The following is a 21,529-nucleotide window of genomic DNA, read 5'->3' on the forward strand; positions in this document are numbered from 1 at the left end:
AGTAGCCCGAGAAGTATGTTTGGTTCCCCAGTTGGTAATTACTTCACTTGTAGGAGAGTACATTAAAACAGTAAGATGACTCAAAGTCACATGAGAGTAGAAGTGAGGAAAAACTTGCTCACTCGAGATGCTGAGTGAGGAAGACCAAGTTGGGCTTCCTCCAGGAGCTGGCCCAATCAATCAGGTGAGTGCCATCTTGTCAAAAGTTCCCTGCCCTAACAAACTCCATCTCAGAGAAGTCATACTAGCTGAGATCCTCCAGTGAGAGATTAGGTAGGTCACAGCACAGGGCATGGCTGGGGGGAAAGCAGATCCACATGGCCAGACTTGAGACCTGGCCTGGGAGACAGTACACAGAACTGAGCACAAATGAGTTCAACCTCCACATCATGCCTTCCCGCAGCTCTGATGCACAGGGTCTCTTCCCCAGTAGGGCTGATAAGGAAAGAAATGAAGACCTAGGATACAGCAAAGAAATAAAGAAGCATCCACAGCTATAGGATGAACACAAAGCTCAGCGCGAGGGCCAGCACAGCCATGGGAAGAGCTGACACTGGCCACACTACAACGTCCATCTATGGATCGCTGATCCAATTGTGCCCATCAGGCCCACATAAAGGCAGTCACAAGAGGGCTATTCAGATACTCAAGACAGTTTCCTCACAACCCCAGGTGTCCAATACCACACTCACTGGAGATCTTCTATATGGCCTTTGCCTGCCATGCCCTCAGGAGAATTCCCAATCCTATTGGTCCTATCCAAAGAGTTCTAGATTATCCCAGGCTTCATCACCAATGCTCAGGCAACCCCCAGTACAAGGCTCTCTATTGACCTCTACTGTTCACATTACAATAGACAAGAGCAGAGCACAGTGTGGGGGTATGCACTTAGGATCCCAGCATTTGAGAGGCTGAGGTAGAAGGATCATGAGTTTAAGTCCCTCCTGGAATACACAGAATGTTCTAGGCAACCTAAACTGCATAGAGAGTCCTTGCCTCCAACAAAGCAAAGAGCTCAGTCTACTAAATTTACTGGAGGGAACAAACAGGCAACATTTCAGTGATTTTTTTTTCCCTGAACAATCATATTGAGTATTCATTAAATAAATAGACAAGTACTCTCAAATCCACCATCACTGCAAGGGGTTAGAAGTGATTTTTAAAAAAATAGGTGGATTTCACTGTTTTGTCCCTAGAAAAGACATAGCAGGGGGAGAAAAGAAAAGAATGTTCCAACCCACTGTGTGTAAAAGCCAAACAAATGTTTGGAGCTATTCTGTGCTCTCTCACACCCAAGCACTCTTGCTGATGGATGGGGGTTATAGGAACTCCCCGGGCTAGGGTCAGTCTTCATTCAAACAGTCATTGCCACCCTACATGTCTCCTTACAGTGAAAAAGATAAATGACCCTCAGCCCTTACCCACAGATGACATCAGCTAGTTACCACCAAAGGGCAAACAGAGGTGACAGGGATTGCAATCAAGAAAAACACATGACAGCAAGGGCTATTCCTCTGGGTTCGTGTCCCCTGTGGTATGTGGTTGCAGGGAGGAAAGGAGCTGTACCAACATTCTGGGGGCGCTGGCCCAGGCTGGTCAGTGTACCTGTGGCTGCTTGTGAAGCTGAGCATGGCTGATGCTCTTGATACAGATTCTGGATGAAGTTGGTAGTCACCAGCCTGCTAGTTTGGCAGGATGTATAGGTACCTGGGATGTATCATCCTGATCTAAACAACAGGACAGAGAGAGAGAGAGAGAGAGAGAGAGAGAGAGAGAGAGAGAGAGAGACAGAGACAGAGACAGAGACAGAGACAGAGAGACAGAGAGACAGAGAGACAGAGAGACAGAGAGACAGAGAGACAGAGACAGAGACAGAGACAGAGAGAGAGAGAGAGAGTCAGAGAGTCCCAACCAGCTGAATCAATGGCTGTGCAATGAAAGAAGACCCCAAATGCAAGAAGATGCCTGGCTACTGGAGGCAGAACCAACAGCACCACCACCTGGTCCCGCACTGGGGGTGTGTGATCACCCCATAACCAAGTAGTGAATTTCAGCTAAAGCCACACCATCTGTTCAAAGGCAGAGACAAGAAGAGGGAGGCTATAGCTCGAAGTGACCTGAGAATAGCCTGCTTCCCAGGCCCACGTCTGGGAATTTTCTCTCTCCAAATACGAAGGAAATAAAAATAGGTAGACAGGAAGGCCAAACTATGTTTGCAAAAGCCCAAGTCTGGTTTTGAAATGCCTGCTCCCACCATTTCAAAGCTAAGAATAATGGAAGAAGTCAGGAATTCTGGCACGCTCCCAGGGTGTGAGTGCACTTGGATCTGAAAGCCCGTGGCCGTCCATGCCCACACCAAACCCGCTGGAGCTAGTCAGAAGTGTCAGAAGCCTTTAGAGAAATGAATGAGCCGCTGATTAAGAAATGCAGCTGCTGACACGCAGGAATTGCCCTATAAAACATTTCAAGGTGTCGGCGATGGAAACATACACTTCGCGGCCACTCAGCAGACAGGGCAGAGCCGCCCACACACTGCCAAGCCCATAGATGCCCAGGCCTGGGGTGAGCAGCTTCCATCCAGCTGGGTCTCGGGAACAGACCACCAGGCAACTCAAGGAAGAGTGAATGAAAATGAGTCCTGTCTAGCTTATCGTCTTGAGCAAACTGCTTTCCACATGTATATTTCCTTCTGATACTTTGTTCTGTGTTGAATGACGTCTCCCCACAATCATAGATTGAGGTCCTATTTCAGAAGATCAGAATATCTCAGAATGTGACTTTATTTCAAGGTAGGATCTTTAAAGAGGCAATGAAGGCAAAAGGAGGTTGTTCGTTCGTGTGAACCCTAATCCAATGTGCTGGGTGTGCTTGTAAAGAGAGATTGGGACACAGATACAGTCAGAACAAAGGCTGTGTAAGGAAAAGAGAGTAACTAATATGCCAAGGAGAGAGGCCTCAGGAGGGGCCAGCTCTGCCAATGCCCTGCTCTTGGGATTCTGGAAATCTGAGACAATTCATTTTTGTTGTTTAAGCTGCCAACCTGTGGCACTTTGTTATGGTAGTTCCAGAAGACCAAGTACAGTCCCGTCCATTGCCCTGTGGATTTGATCAAAATGGACGCAGGCTTCATGTGTGGGATGTCCAGAGAGGTCGTGTGAGTACGTGTGGCATCACGTGTGGCAGCACGTGTCTGAAGCATGACCTCTCAAAACAGGAAGCCAGGTGGGTTTCTGGAGCTCAAGTGCAGGGTGAAGTGCCAGACCCTAAGAGGAGCCCCTTGTATACCCCTTCCTATAACCCCAACATCTCCCAGGCCTACACATAAGCTTCTCTGTTTTACAGGGATATGGTCAATTTCTGACAAGGGTGTACTTGTAAAGAAATATCAGTAGGGAGATTTTTACTCCCAGAGTCCACAGCTGATGTTTCTCCCTTCAACTAAGACCAGAGGTGCAGGTTTAGGGAAGCTGATTTTTCCCTCTAATCGGCAAGCTATCTAATAATGAAAACATTTGCACCCATATGACAGAAAGTTCCAGAACCAGGGCATCCGGGCAGAGGCTGGAAGATAGGCTATGGGTTGCATCACATATCTGTTCCCATACAACATGGTTAATACATACTCATTACCCTGACAGCCACCACCTCATGTACACAGCTGGACACAGGCTGATCCAAATTGCTCGTGGGAAGAAGGCTGAAGCGATTCGACATGTTCCTGATGCCAGGCTGCATAGAAAGGAGTTGGGTTGGGTGGTTCCCAAAGACCCATCTAGTCCTGATTGTCTATGGCTCTTGAGTATCTCTGAAGGCTCAACAGTACACCCTGCACTCTGGCATCACGCTTCCAGAACATTCCCTTGCACTGAGTTCAGGGTATCCTCACTGGGTCTCAATGAGCTCAACCTCTCTCTGTACAAGCACAGCAGTCTGGCTAACAAGAGCAGAGGAGACTGCCCAGGAATGGCCGTGGCCAATCCAAAGACCCCTTCGGGCTGAACTCAGTCTGCTGTGTTTCTTCTCACTTGCTCAGATCCAGGGAGAAAAGTAAAGAGTCATTCAACATCATCCTCAGCCATCCCAGCAGAGATAGGACAAGCAGTTCTGCCATTAGGACCCTGCCAAGTAGCAGATGACAATGGCCAGGCTGATGGCTCAGAGCCCACAGCTCTCTGGTCCTAGCTGGAGTCAGTCACTCAAGCCCTCTTTGTAAGGCCAGCGCAGTCCTGAGACACAGCAGGGAAAGAAGGGAAGAGAAGGGGGAAGGGAACAGAAAAGAAGGGAAAGGGAATGGACAGGAAGGGAAAGGAGAGGAAGGGGGGGAGGGAGAGGAAGGAGAGGACAGAGGAGGGAGAGAAGAGGGGAAGGGAAGGGGAACAGGAGGAGAAGGAGTGAGGGGAAGGGTGATGGGGAAGAGGAGAGGTGGGGAAAAATGGAGAGGTGGGAGGAAGTGAAGGAGGGAAGGAAAGGGGTGGGTGGGGAGAGGGAGCCCACTGCCCAATGGCTCATAGACTCAGTCCTGCATGGCTACTTCTCTCATTCTGACCTAGGCCCTGGTCAAGGAACTGTACTTAGCCCTTGATCCAAACTCTTAAGTTACTTATAAGCCCTTGTCTTCTCTGATGTTGTTTTTATTTTTTTCCATAGGACAAAGCCCTGGGTCTGGGTTACATCTTTTAGCCAGAGGCGCTTCATGGAAGGGCTCAGCTGTAACTTCTGGGAGAAAGCAGATCCTGCCAAAGCTAATTACAGGCTATTCTTCAGTGTTCCTAAAGCCCCTGAGATCATTCTTCCTCACCAAATTGTTTTATTAATTCTACAAACTAGTGGATTTACACGCAAACACCTTCATCTATGCGCTCTGTACTTCTATCACACACACCTTCCCATGGCGCCCCTCCCCTCGCACACACTCAAGAGAGTCCCTCTGCCACCTTCACATCAGAGTTTTTCCATCTAGATTACACATGTGAGAGAAAACATGTGATGTTTGCCTGACTCTGGCTTATTTTGCTTAGCATGATCAAAAAGACATCATGTTAAGTGAAATAAGCCAGACTCTGAAAGATAATTCTTTTGGCATGGTTTGAAAGTTATCTGTTTACTTGCTGCCATTGATTAGCTATGGCCCAGCCCCCAGCAATTCACATGTGCAAGGCTTGATCTATATCACAGTGGTGTTGAGGTGGTGGGAACCTCAGGAGGTAGGGAGAGATAATCAGGTCATGAGGAAGGGCAGAACACCAAGCAGGAAGAGATAAATGCTGGTCTCACAGAGTGAGTCAGTGCTGGAAAGCAGGGGTTGTGAGAACAGGAGGCACACTCTCTACCTGGCACGCTGGGTATTGGCTATTTCTCTTTTTCTCTTCTTCTCTTCTGAGTAGTAGCACAGCTGAGGGAGCCTTTACCAAAAGCCAATCAGGTGGGACCATGTCAATCATGGGCTGTCAACTGTGATTTACATAAACCTTTTTACTCTGTAAAAATATCCTGTGGCAGGTATTTCATTATAGCAATTTAAAAAAAAGTGGATGACTACATCTCTCCTGTTCTTCCAGAAAATGAGCACCTTGAGGCTAAGAACTATGTTTTTTTCACCGCTCTGTTCCCATACCTGGCATCAGCCAGAAGCTCAAATTCCACATGAGTGGAGGCAGAGAAGAAAGTCTGTTAATCCAAACCAAAAGTCCTATCTTCACCAAGTCTCATCCCAGGGTACTCATTCCATCTATCTGTCTGGGAAACTCAGATCTGCTCCATGAGAGGAAAAGCTTATTCATAACTCCAATGTATGCTCTAGTCTACAGAGTGGAGGGGGGAACCTGAGCTTCTTCAGTGTCTCCTGCCTGGCAGGGGAAAATGGCCGTTATCAAGTACCCAATAATAGACAGAGGAAGTAAAGCAAGGCAAGGGAGGGAGACGAGACAGAGGTAAGTCAGCTTAGCCCAGGATGTAGAGGAAAGCCTCAAAGCCAAACTCCTCCAGCTGTCAAACCAGCCACACCACCACAGCTCCCCATGATGCCCCCCAGGAACACAAATGAATTATGTCAGGAATGCCTGAAAGCTCCCTCCATACCCTGCCAGGACCCACAGCCCTACAACAAGGAAGAAGAGATGGAGCCCGCCCTCACACCATCCCCTCAGGAAGCCCCCAATCTAAGCCTCACAAGAGTCTAAGCTCCGTGGCAGGTGCCTGTGGAGAAGAGTCGGTACCAAGAGGACTCAGAACCTGTAGCCTGAGGCTCTTGGAAGACAGGCCTGCATCTGGCCCTTGGATTTGTTTGGTTACCAATCATTTATTTTTGTATTCTATCATTTATACTAATATGGTCTCCTGGGTTTTTGTTTTCTACTCTGGGTAATAATTTATTACAACCTTACTGATTTCCTGGTTCAGATTGTTCTAGCTTTGGCCAATTGGGAAAACTTTCAGTTAACCTCAACCTTCCTTTGACATGTCCCCATCACTTCTTGGTGGGTCTTTTTTACTTTTCTGGCACTGTATTGCTCACTCCCAAAATCAGCCCAAAGTTTGTGTCACTCAAAACAAATGGTATTAGAAACCAGTATCTGACTGCTAGGTGTGCTCACGGCTAATAAGGTGTGATTGCTTCTAAGTTCCCTCCACTCAGAGAACAAGAAAGCACATGTGTACATCCAACCTGTGTCTCCACAGACACCTGTCCATTTGCATACATGGTCATCTGTGTCTACATCAAGCTTAACATGAATTCATATTGAGGCCTCCAACTCTAATCCCTTACAACACATATCAGTCCTGATTTATCTGTAGCCTTCTGCTCTAACAGTAAAAATAAAACCAAAACCTGTCCATCCATTTGCTGCATTGTTTAATTCCAGGGATAGCTAGAGAGCTGTATCAAATGGATACCCTCTACCTTATGATGATGCTTTCCTTAATATCTGCTATGTTCGTGCTCTACAAGGATATTTGCAAGGCAGGCGAAGGCCTTTACAGGTTCCTAGAGTCCTCATTGGTGATTCTGCTGGGCATCCCTCCCATCAGCCACAGCCCTCACACCACAGCCCCAGGGAGGAGCAAGGAAGTCTCACCAGGCCTCTTCCCATAAACCTACTTCCCCAACCCACAGTAGATCTGCAACCTCCCGAGGGTATGACAGCCTCCACATCAAAACACACCAGGGCTGGCGGGAGGGCAGAGTAGGCAGGTAACTCTCATGCACCAGGGCTCTGAGAACATGCGATGCTACCCCATGTGACTTAACCTTAAAATGCAAAGATAAAATTGCTAAGTGACACAGTGAGACCAAAGGAGGATATTTTTAGGAGAGGAGCACAAAGGTACACTGCCCATGTGCCTCAGATCACGTAAAATAATATTTATCAAAATGAACTCCAAGAAATGGAAACTAGGTGATTTCCTTTGTTGTTTTTGTTTTCTATTTGTTTTGTCTTGTTTGTTTGTCCAGCTGTCTTTGGGAGGGGAAGGGGAAGCACAGAAATGGAGGAATAAAACGGTGAACAAATGCAGCAGTGGTACTAACTAGACACTAGGTTGAAAATGAACTATACAACTTGTGGGTTGGGGACGGGAGGGAAAACCTGGGAGACAGTGAGGGAAGGGGTGACACTGTCCAAAAGCAAATATATTCTTAGCGGGGCACCAATGGCTCACGCCTGTAATCCTAGCTACTCAGGAGGCTGAGATATGAGGATCGTGGTTCAAAACCAGCCAGGGCAGAAAAACCCCCATGAGACTCTTCTCTCCAATTAACCACTCAAAAACTGGAGGTGGTGCTGTGGCTCCAGGTGGTAGAGCACTAACCTTGAGCAGAGAGTGGCTCAGGAACAGCACCCAGACTCTGAGTTCAAGCCCCACAACTGACAACCAAAACAGTTAGAAAGAAATATACTCTTTGCCTGACTTGTGTAACTATAACTCATCACCTTTATATTAATAATAATATTTTAATTGCTGAGTTTAGAGCACAAACCCTGCTTGAGCATGGACGCCTGTGTGGCTATGTCCCTATCCACAAAGCCAGCCATGCCTGGCGCTAACAGGTTCCAGACAGGCCTCCTTCAGTTGTCTGCACGTTGGCTTCCCCAAGCCCAGCGAGCTTCAGCCTGACGGGGACCACATTCTAATCTCCTTTATGTCAGTTATTTGGACATGTATATTTATAAATATCCACAAGAAAATATATAGATGGAGCTGAAAGAAACTTTGGTAAACTTAAAGAGACAGGAGTCATAGTGACCAGGCACAGTAACTCCTGCCTATAATCCCAGCTACCAAGAAGGCAGAGATCTGGAGGATCACAATGTGAGTCTAGACCAGGCAAAAAAAAAAAAAAAAAGTTAACACAGACTCTAACTCAACAAACAAGCTGAATATAGTGAGATATGCCTGTAATCTCAGATACATCGGAGATCTGGGAGGTCATAATAAAAAAGGATCACAGTCAGAAGCCAAACTTGGTCACAAACAGAAGACACTATCCAAAATTTAACTGAAGCAAAACATGGCTAGGGGCATGGCTTAAGGGGTATAGCACCTACCTGACAAGCACAAAACCCCAAGTTCAAACCCTTGTAAAACAAAAAATAAAATTAAACATGCCTAGTCATGGAGTATTCTTATATGCGGATGCTGTGAGAGGAAAAGTACTTTAATCAGTGCATAAAAAAATGGAATGTAGACAGTGGTGCTATGGCTCAAAGTGGTACAGGGCTAGCCTGGAGCAAAAGAAGTTCAGGGACATGCCCTGAGTTCAAGCCCCTCAACTGACAAAAAAGGAAGCCATTTGGGGAGATGATGGTCTTAAAGGTCCTCTCTTGGCTCCTGGATCCCTCTCTTAGCACATTGAGAGGCAAAGCTTTGACATGGAGCATAGCACCTGAGATCTGGACACAGGGATTAGCCCTGGGGTCTTAGCTGTGTGTCCTCCGCAGATCACTTTGTCTCTGGGCCTCAGTCTGCTGGAAGCTTCTTGTCCCCAAGACTTCATGCCTCTGGAAGTATCCATTGGAGCCATGTCCTTAAGGCCCAGTGTTCCCCCAAAGCAGAGAGTTTGGAAAATGGCAACTGTGTTGCCCTAAGTGCCTGACTCCTTGAGCCTCAGTGTTGAGATCCAAGAAAACCAGAGGAAAGTGGCTTCTTCTCAGCCACAGGGGTCAGCTTGGGCAAGCCCTGGTCCCTTGTGCCAGGAAAGATTCTCAGGCAAAAATGGACCTTGCAGCAACTATGTCCAACAAAGGTTATTTCCAAATATGCAGCTCATAAATGAATTGTCCAAGGACATCTAATTGAAGCCACTTAGATCTGTGGCTTTTTCTGCCCAAGGCTAGGTACATGTGCGTTGATCTCCCAGAGGCTCGTGGACCATCACCAGGTCATTTGTCTAGGCTCTGCAGTCCTGGGCCACAAAAGTGGTCACACCACGCATTGTTGGGTCTTTCTTCCTTCCATCACTAAAGATCTGGGAACTGGGAAAGTTACTTCCTGGACACAGAAGGACTCTGAGTTAGAGTTGGCAGTCATTGCCAGACCAATGCACCTGCCCACACCCTTTGAGACTGGACAGCTGCTATTGCAATTGCTGACCCCATTGGGAAGTTTCCTCTTGTCTTATTGACCTTAAACTGAGAGCTGGAAGTCTGGAGCAGATGGATAGGAAGACATAATCTGTGGCCTCTATTGGTTTAGCAGTAATAAGTTAGATATATGATTGTAACTGACACTTTGGAGTACTTATCATTTTCCAGAAACTAAGGTGTGAGAATTTGCCCCGTACTGATTTACCGATTCTTCCTTGTCGAACTTTGAAACCATGACTATTACTGAGACTGGGACCAGTTGACAAGCTTGTCTAAGGTCACAGAGTATGCAAGTTGGTGCTCAGGAAGCAGATCCAATACAAACTACTAGTACATGGGAGATATTAACATAATGGTAGTAAAGCTAAAGGCGAGAGGAGCAGGAATAATGGAGGCTTCAGACGGCAACTCTGAATTGCAATTGAAATTCTCTCTTGACAACAGCAGATATAAAGGGCTCCAAGGAGCTGTGGCTCACACCAGATCTTTTGCTGACTCTAGAACCCACTCTCTCCTCTACTAAGCTAAGTAAAAATTGTGTAGGTTATTAGATGTCTGGACGTTCTCTGCAAAATTTAAAAGCTCAACCCCATGGCGTATAAAGAGCAACCTCCACCAAAGTCCCAAGGTGATAGGAGACTCCTGGCTGACAACATGGTGTGTAGATGAACTGAATATAGTCTCCGTCTTCAGAGAAGTGATAGTCTAGAGGAAATCAGTATTTAGACAAGTACAGATGCGTAAGAGTGATATATGATAGGGAATTGCACAGCCCAGCCCTTGCAGTTAGGAAAGGCCTCTAGAAGAGGAAGGGGGCTTCTCTTTGGGCACCTGGGAGGTCAGGCAGGCATTAGATAGATAGAAGGGGCAGGTGTGCAATAGGAGCAGGTGTATTCTTCTCAGCGAGTAATGGTGGCAGTGGAAAGAGAAGGAAAGTAAGAGGACACAAGAGAGGTAGAACTTCTGAGGGTTAGGATCAGCAAAGACCCAGAAATTAGATCACATTGCTAAAGCTTCAGCTCTTCTGGAAGACTGCATGCAAAGATATATGAACAGATGCTGGAGGGGATGTGGACAAAAGGGAATGCTACTATACTGTTGGTGGGAGTATAAACTCGTTCAACCACTCTGGAAAACAGTATGGAGGTTACTCAAAAGACTACACATAGAGCTCCCCTATGACTCAGCAATCCTACTTCTGGGCATTTACCCAAATGATCACAAACAAGACCACACTAAAGCTACCAGCACAATTATGTTTATCTCAGCATTACTCACCAGAGCTAAGATATGTAACCAACCCAGATGCCCCTCAGTAGATAAATGAATCAAGAAAATATGATGTGTGTGTGTGTGCACGTGCGTGCGCACGCGTGTGTGTAATTCTAGGCTTCCATCAGAAAGAATGACACCACCCCATCTGTAAGGAAATGGAAAGACTTGGGAAAAAATCATAGGTCCCATGGTTTCCCTTATTTGTAATAATGAATATGCATCTAGGATCATCTTAGCAGATGAGCAGATTAGTTCAATAGCTATGAACATATGACCAAATAAGAGAATGCTAAGTGAAATGAACCCCAAGACATGGACACAAGAGGGTTTTCATTGTTGTTGTTGTTTTTAATGTACTGTGTGATTTTTTTTGTTTCTTTTGTATGTTATTCCCCCTATGGTATAACCTCTGTTGTCACTGTATTTGATTTTGTTATCCTGGTATTGCGTATACATTTATTTGAATTAGAGAAGGGAAGGGGAACAACAGAATTGTAGGACAAAAGACAAGAGGGGAACCCGTGTACCAGCGATATTCACAAGACAATGTTAGAAATGATCTGTACAACTTGTGAGAGGGGAGAGAAAATAGGAGAAAAATGAGAGAAGGGGTAACAAGTTTGACTTCTTACCTTACTTATGTAACTGTAACCCCTCTGTACATCACCTTGACAATAAAAAAAGGTGAGACTTGGAAGAAGAGTAACATGTTATTGTCCCCCTAGACACCCCACTTACCCTTAGCAGGCCAGATGACTGGGTCAACACTCTCCTGGTCATTAAGGAAAGCCAACAAAACTGTAGTCATTTCTCGCAGTCTTCTTCCCATCTATGCAATGGACCTGAAATTGTAAAATGTGACATTTACTGTCATAGTTTATTTTTCCTTCTCATTCTAAGCTGGTGATACTTAGGCCCTGGCCAGGGATAAATGGGAAGAGAGATGGCTCTGCCATGAAGGGGGAAAGAGGAGAATGTCTCCACAGGTGTGCTCTCTGCACAACCTTCTGGCCACTGAGATTGATCTGGTGGAGGCAAATGACACACACACAGAACAAATGTTATCTTCCCTTTATAATCTGGGACACAGAGGTCTCTTTGGATCACTGGTTGGTACCAAGTGAGAAGCACATGGGTCCAAGGCCATCAGTAGCCATTTCTCCAGGGCTAGGACAGAGCTGACTGAAGAGTCAAAGCCAGAAACAGCAGGGATCTGAGCCAAGGGCTTCAGCAAGCAGAGCCCCGATGATGTCATTTTAGCCAGGCCTCTTCCCCAGAACTTTAATCCAATAATAAATCCTCTACTTTGCTTATGATGGTTTGGGCTGGGTTTTTATCACTTGCATCAGAAAGTGTCTTAATACAATCCTATTTTCCTCCTTATGTTCTTTGTTTGAATCTAAAGTCTGGCCTTCTATGAGCCCTTACCACCCTAACACCATTTAAGAAGAAAGATGTGTCTGAGATACACAGGTTCATCCTCTAGTCCTCTACTCAGACTCAATCCTGCCCCACCTTTCTGAACTCCTGCCACCTCTCAGCACTGCACTGAAGCTGCCCGAGTAGGCACACGCTGTAGAGGAAAGTGCTAGAATGCTCTCTCAGAGGACCACTTAGCACAGACCAGCCTAGACATGTCCCTATCCACCTTCCAGGCCTCTGCTGCCATCTCCTCTCTCATTTGGGAGCTCTGGGTGTCTAGAGGGTATCAGAGATCTGGGTGTCAGCAGTAAACGAGCCCCTCTTGATTATAAAGATTAGTTCAGCCTTGGCCTGTAGGGCCTCCTCCTCTCCAAGATACCTGGGATATCATTCACAGCAATTAGCAACACTGAGCATGAGCCCATATGCACACTCCAGACCTGTGTAGAATCCAGGGCCAGAGATAACAGAGGTAAAAGTGGGAAAGAGGGAGGGAGGGAAGAAAGGAAAGAAAGAAGGAAAAGTGGAAGACAGGAGAGGAAAGGAGGGAGGGGGAGAGGGAAAGAAGGAGGAGGGGGAAAATAGGAAAAGGAAGAAAAGGAGGGAGGGAAGGCAGAGGAAGGTAGGAAGGAAGGCGGGAAGGAAAGGTGGGAAGACAAGAAGGAAGGAAGGAAGGAAGGAAGGAAGGAAGGAAGGAAGGAAGGAAGGAAGGAAGGAAGGAAGGAAGGAAGGAGGGAAAGAAAGAAGGAAGGAAGGAAAGAAGGAAGGAAGGATCAATCAAAGGTGCAGGCTGCAATTAAAAAAAAAAAGCTGAATATGGAACCAACCCAGATGCCCTTCAGTAGATGAATGGATCAAGAAAATGTGGTATATATACACTATGGAATTCTATGCCTCCATCAGAAAGAATGGCATTGCCCCATTTGTTAGGAAATGGAAAGGCTTGGAAAAAATTATATTAAGTGAAGTAAGCCAGGCCCAAAGAAACATAGGTCCCATGGTTTCCCTTATTTGCAATAACTAGTATATGTCTGAGTCAAGCCAAAGAAACATAGGTCCCATGGTTTCCCTTATTTGCAATAACTAGTATATGTCTGAGTCAAGCAGAAAAGGTCAGATAAGGTGATGTTAGGGAAATGAACCCTAAGATATGTATTCAAATGTTTTTTTTTCATGCAATTGTTTCTAACACGTTTATAAGATTATTTCTTTGTTACTTTGTATGTCCCCCCCCCCCCCACAGTATAATCCCTGCTTTCACTGTACTTGATGTCGGTATAATTTGTGAAGGGGAAGGGGAAAAACAAATCATTTAAATAAGGATACAGGTAGACCCATTGCAACAATGAGATGTACAAGTCATTATGTCGAAAACGAACTTTACAACTTTGGTGTGGGAGGGGGGGCAGGGAGGATTGGGTGGGGGGGGCAGGAGGAGGATGGGAAGGGATGGGAAGGGGAAACAAAGGAGGAGGCTACAATGCTTGATAAGAAATGTATTCATTATCTTGCCCATGTAATTGTAACCCCTCTGTACAGTATATTCACACAAAAAAAAAAGTTGAGTATCTAGGTCTGTTAAGTCTGCCATCTCTAAGCAACCAACTGAGAGACATGCCATCTGATAATACAGCTCTTCCATTCTTCATTTTGAACCCATAGAACTCTGCCTAAGAAGCATGACCCAGGAGAAGATAATGATGTTTTCAACACCTGTGCTATGTCATTCATTTTCATGGTCGCTTCAATGGGCTGCTGGGATGGCACAGCTGGGATTCATGATGGCTACACATGCCAGGAGAGAGCCGTAGCTCCATCCTTGTATATTTTATCTAGGCAAGAAACTATGTATTTGAATTCATTAGCCACAATTATTAACAAAGCTACCTAAGGCTCCACTCATGACAGTGCCTGATGCTTACTGGGCAGACATTGACATCTGAGCAGCCAACAACACAAGTCTATGTCAGACACAAGGCCTGTGCGTGTTTGTTCCAGTAAGGCCTTGCCTCTGTGTGGCCTCCAGGTCTGAAGGTCTAGCATCATTCCTCTGGTGGTGGGTCTCCAGACCTGAATAGTGAGGTGGAACAGCAGATCCTTCAGGCTTGAAGACCTGCTTCCCTTCAGCACCTACATGACTCTCCCCAGCACTGTGAGATGGAGTTGGGTGCCATTGTGTTCCCCTTTAGCAGATTCATTCATAATCTGAGCAGTTATTACATACTAGACCCTCTTCTGATCATGAATACAACAAAGATCCTTTTTCTCTGGGACCTCATAGCCTAGTGGGAGGAGAAAGATGCTGAAAACTGACCATAATAGCTATGTACTATAAACTTTCCACAGAAATTTTAAAGGTAATAAGCACCAGGGTAGAAAAGAGAAAAAGGGCAGGGGTAAGGGAGCAATCAGTGCCCTGGATGGGGGCATGTACAGAATCAAACAGAGTAGTCTTGGCAGGCATTCTTGAGAAGGGAAGGTCTGAGCAAATGCTATGACAAAGTCAGGGAGTGATCCAAGTCCATCTCTCGCGCAAAGGAGCGGCCAGAATGCTATAGCAAGCCTGGCACCTGTGAGGAGCCACCAGGAGCCCTGTGAGCCAGACAGAGCAAGCAAGATGAGGTCAGCCCATGGGAGGCTGGAGAGGAACACACTACCCTAAGAAGGAATACCCTAAAGCCAAGGGGCCAGATCTCCATGAGGTAAGCTGAACCCAGGCCTATTCCTCTGAGCTCCAGGTATATCCCACAAATTCCTCATAGCCCTCCTCTAGCCCCATCCGTCCCCACCACCAGACATGCAAGCCCAGAACCTGACCACGACACGGCAGAAAGGAAATCCCAAGGGGCTATCGACAACTCCCTCTGGTCCCCAGGAGAAGCCCCCTTCTCTTGCTGCCTTGCCCAGCCTGTGCCCCCCTCACAGGAAGACTGACAACCATGAAGCACTGAATTCAACCCAGGCCCGGATTACAGATCCAAGTTCCTGGGATCTCCCAATCAAAACCTGGCACCCATGAAGCAGGGGCAAGCCAGGCCCAGGACGTGGAGTTCTCACCTCCTGCACAGCAGGGCCCAACAGCCATCTGGCCAGGCTTCTCAGGGCCAATCAGACAACAGGCAGCCAACGCCCAACAGCCAGGGCAACAGGGCCGCAGGAGGCATCTGAGGCGAAGCTCCCCAGCTGCTCCACACAATTGAATCAGGCCTGCCCCAACAAAAAAACAATCATCTGACCAAGTGCCAGCCCTGCCAAGAGACACTTGGTTCCACTCTTCTCCCATGCCTCCCCCATTTCTTGGGCTCAATGTGTCAGAGCTAAATGTCTCTACTTATTGCCATCCAAGTTTTTGGGTTTGGTGGGGCGCAGTGGCGGCTGACCTAAATCAGCAGTGACAAGTGGCCACATTCAGTGTGCAGACACCAAACTGGCTGCCATCTTTCAACATCTTCTCTGTCTTCTTCTCACACTCTCTCACATACAGTATTTTCAATGACTTGGACAAATCAGAGCCCCAGAAACACTCCCAGAGGAAGAGCTTAATGCAAGATGCTTAGATGACTCAAGGAATGATGGTTTAAAAAAAATCACTGGTTCTCTCTGGACCTCAGTCTCTTAAAATAGGATAGAGTTGAAAAATAATCATGACAAGGGCTGAGAGAACCATTAGCCTATAGAGACAATCAAGTGCTCAGCTTTGAGAGCAAGGAAGGACTCCAAACCATAGGGAAGAACTGAACACATTCAGAAGCCAAGATCTGAATTGTTGCTCAGACTTGGCTGCAACAAACAAGAGGGACTAAGAAAAGAAAACCCTCTCTCAGAGCGGGTCTTTGGCTTAGACTTCCAGTGGATGAAGAATACTGGACTAAAATTTTAAAGAATGAACAATATAGGGCTATGGGGTCTGGAAATAGCGACATGGCGGTCTCTCATGCCAAGGAATGAGGTAATGTAATGGGCAAGAGACCAAGAGGCTGGACCTCTCAGGGTGCATCTCCACGCCCTGGAGATCTGGCAGTCCCACTCACTGAGGTCAATGTCTGCAGAGGGGGACATAGAACCCCAACTATAAGGAACATCAAGATCACAGCCAGCACCAGAGAGGGAGAAACCAAGGAGTGCTGTTGGGAGGTGATGGGAAAGGGTTAGAAGTTGCCATCCTGATACTTCCAGCACCTCTGTGGACTGACCCAGGACAAACCCTGGAAGGAAGTGATGGAGATTTTGGAAGGAAATGATGGAGAATTTGGACACATCTCAAATGCAGACCATCTTAGTCTGCTTTGTGCTTCTACAAATGAATATTAGAAAACTAGGCAATTCAGGCAAACCAAAGATGTATTTCTTCAAGTTCTGGAGGTCTGCTGTGTCATCTCATGAAGCAGAAGGCTTCATGGTTCTGGAAGCTGAGAAGTCCAAGGTCCAGGGACCACATCTAGCGAGGTCCTTCTTTTTTTATAATTATCTTTCAGTAGTTGTACAAGTTGTGCGTTTATGCGTACAATGCATCTTGACGGATGTTACCCCTTTCATCCTTCTCACCCATTTCTCCCAGCCCCACCCATCCCCTCCAATTTTCCTAGTTGCATTTTCATATCTGTACATTGAATATGCTGACTTCATTCTCCCACCCTTCCTCTCTATATCTCTTGAGGGCCCTTCTTTCTGCATCCTAACACAGCAGAAAGCATCCCATGGGAAGAGACATGGTAGCCAAGCCCATCCTCTTTTCAAGAATTCATCCAGAGAAAACCCACTCAAACCTGAGATGCCCATAAAATGGGCAGTGCAGAATGCTAGAGGTCTGTACACACATGACAGGGAGCTATTAACTGTCAGACTCTGACTATATGATGAGATGGTGTTGGCTGGTCATCACTCTTTGGGGTATATTCATCCAGAGAACTCATTGCCTCTTACTGCTGTCAAGTGTCAGTCTTGATCGACCCTCATGGCTGACAGATGTGACAACTTCAGACCCATGCCAGCTGCACAGAGTTCCCACACACTCCAGGACAATTGGAAGACCTGAGGTCTGTCAGCCACTAGGAGAGCATGGCTAAGTCATTTCTCCTTTCCAGACTTCAATTTCTACTGCCTCACATGGGAAAAATGGGACCAGACCATCTGTGGGAGACCTTCCAGGCCTGACGCTTCAAAATGCAGGGACTCAACTAGCCCTCTATTTAATCTGTACTTCCTATATAAATAAAACATTAAAACATGTGTAGTTAACTCCACCTGAAACAGTTACTATAGCTTTCAATAAATGAAAAGACACCAAAAAAATAACAAAAAGCATTTAAAACTGTGAAAGAACATTCTAGATCTTTAATCCCTTTGACTGTTCTCAGCCCAGTTGCAAACGTACTGAGGCCACATTAAAATGCTCTTTCTGGCTTGGAAAAAATTATATTAAGTGAAGTAAGCCAAGCCTAAAGAAACATAGGTCCCATGGTTTCCCTTATTTGCAATATCTAGTATATGCAGGAGTCAAGCAGAAAAGGTCAGATAATGTGATGTTAGGAAAATGAATCCTTAGATGTGTATTTAAATGTTTTTTTCTTTCATGCATTTGTTTCTAACGCATTTATAAGATTATTTCTTTGTTGCTTTGTATGTCCCTCCCCCACAGTATAACACCTGCTTTCACTATATTTGATGTCGGTATAATTTATGGAGGAGATGGGGAAAAACAAGTCGTTTAAGGATACAGGTGGACCCGTTGCAACAATGAGAAGTACAAGTTGTCATGTCAAAAACGAACTTTACAACTTTGGTGGGGGACGGAGGAGGGGGAGAATTGGGTGGGGGCAGGGGAGAGGCTGGGAAGGGATGTGAAGGGTAAACAAAGGAGGAGGCTGCAATGCTTGATAAGAAATGTACTCATTATTTTGCCCATGTAATTGTAACCCCTCTGTACAGTATGTTCACAAAAAATTAAAATTAAAATTAAAAAAAAGAAATGTACTCATTATATTGCCCATGTAATTGTACCCCTCTCCTCTGTACAGTATGTTCACAAAAAATAAAAAATAAAGTAAAAAATAAAATAAAAAATAAAATAAATAAATAAAATGCTCTTTCTGAGGAAATAAGAATAGCTAATAGACACATGAAGAAATGCTCGACTTCTCTAGCCAGAAAAGAAATGCAAATCAAAACAACATTGAGATTCCTCCTCATCCCAGTTAGAATAGCTATAATCAAGAAATCTAATAACAACAGATGCTGGAGGGGATGTGGACTACTACTACTACTACTGCACTGTTGGTGGGAGTGTAAACTTGTTCAACCATTCTGGAAAGCAGTATGGAGGCTCCTCAAAAGACTCCACATAGAGCTCCCCCTATGACCCAGAAATCCCACTTTTGACCATTTACCCTAACAAACACAAACAAGGCCATACTAAGGCTACCAGCACAACTATGTTTATCGCAGCATTATTTACCATAGCTAAGATATGGGACCAACCCAGATGCCCCTCAGTAGATGAATGGATCAAGAAAATGTGATGATATATATATATATATATATATATATATATATATATATGTGTATATATATATATATATAAATAACGTGGTATAGATAGATAGATAGATAGATAGATAGATAGATAGATAGATAGATAGATAGATAGATAGATAGATGAAATCTATGCCTCCATCAGAAAGAATGACATTGCCCCATTTGTTAGGAAATGAAAAGACTTGGAAAAACCTATATTAAGTGAAGTAAGCCAGACCCAAAGAAACATAGGTCCCATGGTTTCCCTTATTTGGAATAACTAGTACATGTGTAGGACAAGCAGAAAAGATCAAAAGCTATGTATGTATGACCATATAAGATGATGTTAAGTGAAATGAATCCCAAGATAGGGACACAAATATCTTTTTTCTTTCTTCCTATTATTTCTAATGTATTTATAATGTACCATGTGATTTTTTTGTTTCTTTGTATGTTCCTTCCCCATGGTATAACCCCTATTTTCACTGTATTTGATATCAGTGCCCTGCATCTTGTATATACACTTTTCTAATTTGGAGAGGGGAAGGGAAATAAAAAACAAAATGCTTAAATAAGGATACAATGAGATGTACAAAACACTTTGTTGAAAACAAACTTTACAACTTTGGTGGGGGGCAGGGGGTAGTTGTGGAGGTGGGAGGGAAGGGATGGTGGGGGAAAACAAAGGAGGAGGCAACAATGCTCAATGGGAAATGTACTCATTACCTTGCTCATGTAACTGTAAGCCCTCTTTACAGCATTTTTACAATTTAAAAAACGTACAAAAAATTAAAAAATGCCCTTTCTGGCAATGAAGGCTCCAGTTGAGTCTGCCAGGCAGCCCTGTGCCCTCTCCCTGGCCCGCCGGGAGCGCCCTGCCCTGCGGCCAGCTCTGCCATCAGGACACAGGCCAGCTTCCAGACACCTTGAAGGGCTATGCCCACATGTCCCAGCCCACCTGTGTGCCTCAGCACAATGAAGACCGTGTCACTGAAGGAAAACCCACCCAATCGGCACTTGGCTTTATGCTCACTCTGACATCGTCACTGTCACCAAAGACATGCTCACCCTGGGGACACATTCTGAGCTCTGACTGGCTTCAGTCCTGCTCATAAACACCCTCTGGGAAAGTCAAACCTAAGGTGTCCTAGAGAAACTGATACCCTGGAAACTTCCATGTATTTTTCTTTCTTCTCTCTCTCTTATATGAGTGCACCATGCTTACACACACACACACACACACACACACACACTTCAGCAGTGGTCATTAGGAAGTGTCAGCCATTGTTCTTGATGCTCAACCCTTAGGGCGGGGTGTGATTATGTCTCTTTTCCCAGGGGCCCAATTGCAGTCAGATTAGCATAGATACTTGCTGGCAGCCCATGCTCATAAGACTGAAATCAATTTCCAGTGAAAGCTGCACATTGGTCCTACCACTGCTCCTGGTTCAGCAGCTCAGAACTTGTCTAGTTTTGGGCCTCTCATCTCATTCAGCCCGAGTTGGTTATCTGGAAACAGCAAAATACCTGGCCAGGGTCAATCCCAGCCCTTGGACCTTTCCCCTCCTTCCCTTGTGATTGCCAGTGATGCTAACAGTGCCTGACAGTACTGAGTGAGGCTCACTTACTTCTTACGTGGATTAAGCAAGGCCTGGGAACAGAAAGGAGTCTTTAAAAAATCACCATTGACTCACACCTGTAATCCTAGCTACTCAGGAGGCTAAGATTTGAGGATCACAGTTTGAAGCCAGCATGAGCAGGAAAGTCTGTCAGACTCTTACCTCCACTAACCACATTAAAAAGCCAGTAGTGGTACTGTGGTTCAAGTGGTAGAATGCTATCCTTGAGCAAAAAGGAGCTCAGGGACAGCGCCCAGGCCCAGAGTTCAAGCCTCAGGACCAGAGGAAAAAAAATCAGCTTATAGGTTATTGAATTTTAAAAAAAAATGTATATATATATATATATATATATATATATATCAGTCCAGATGCTATATAACTGATGAATGCAGATATAGGTATATATGCAATAAAGTATTATTAATCCATAAGAAAGAATAAAATGTCATTTGCAGGGAATTAAATGGAACTGGAAATCATGGTGTTAATTGAAATAGGCCAGGCATATAAGGTAAAAGTTCACATTTTTCTCTCATATGGTGATGTTTGACTAAAAGCTAAACATATATGTAATCACAGCAAGAATCATATATACATATATAATTTGCATACATGTTTATCTCATATATATTATAGATATAGATAAATGGATTTCTGTATATGTAGTTATCTATAGATAGATAGATAGATAGATAGATAGATAGATAGATAGATAGATAGATAGACAGACAGAATGTAATCATAGGCTGTTTGAGGGGATTAGAAAAGATAATATTAGAAGTGAACAGGGTACACAAGACAATAAGTTGAAAATGAACTTTATAACTTGGGAGGGATTGGGGAGGAAAAATGGGAGAAAAATGAGGAAGGGGGTAATAAGTTCAACAAGAAATGTACTCACTACATTACGTATGTAACTGTAACCCCTCTGTATATCATCTTGACAATAAAACTTTAAAAAAGAGGAAGTGAACAGCGTAGAAATATAGTTCATCTGTGAATGAAAAAATCAAAGGGAAACTCGCTGGAAGCTGTTGACTAACAGGACAGGGGGAGGGGGAAGTATAAGTGTTATACATACGTGTGTGAGACACCATGGCAAAACAAACACTTTAA

This window comes from Dipodomys merriami, unplaced genomic scaffold (assembly GCF_024711535.1).
Source record: "Dipodomys merriami isolate MVZ:Mamm:240054 unplaced genomic scaffold, mDipMer1.0.p SCAF_17, whole genome shotgun sequence".
In the NCBI taxonomy this organism is placed as follows: Eukaryota; Metazoa; Chordata; class Mammalia; order Rodentia; family Heteromyidae; genus Dipodomys; species Dipodomys merriami.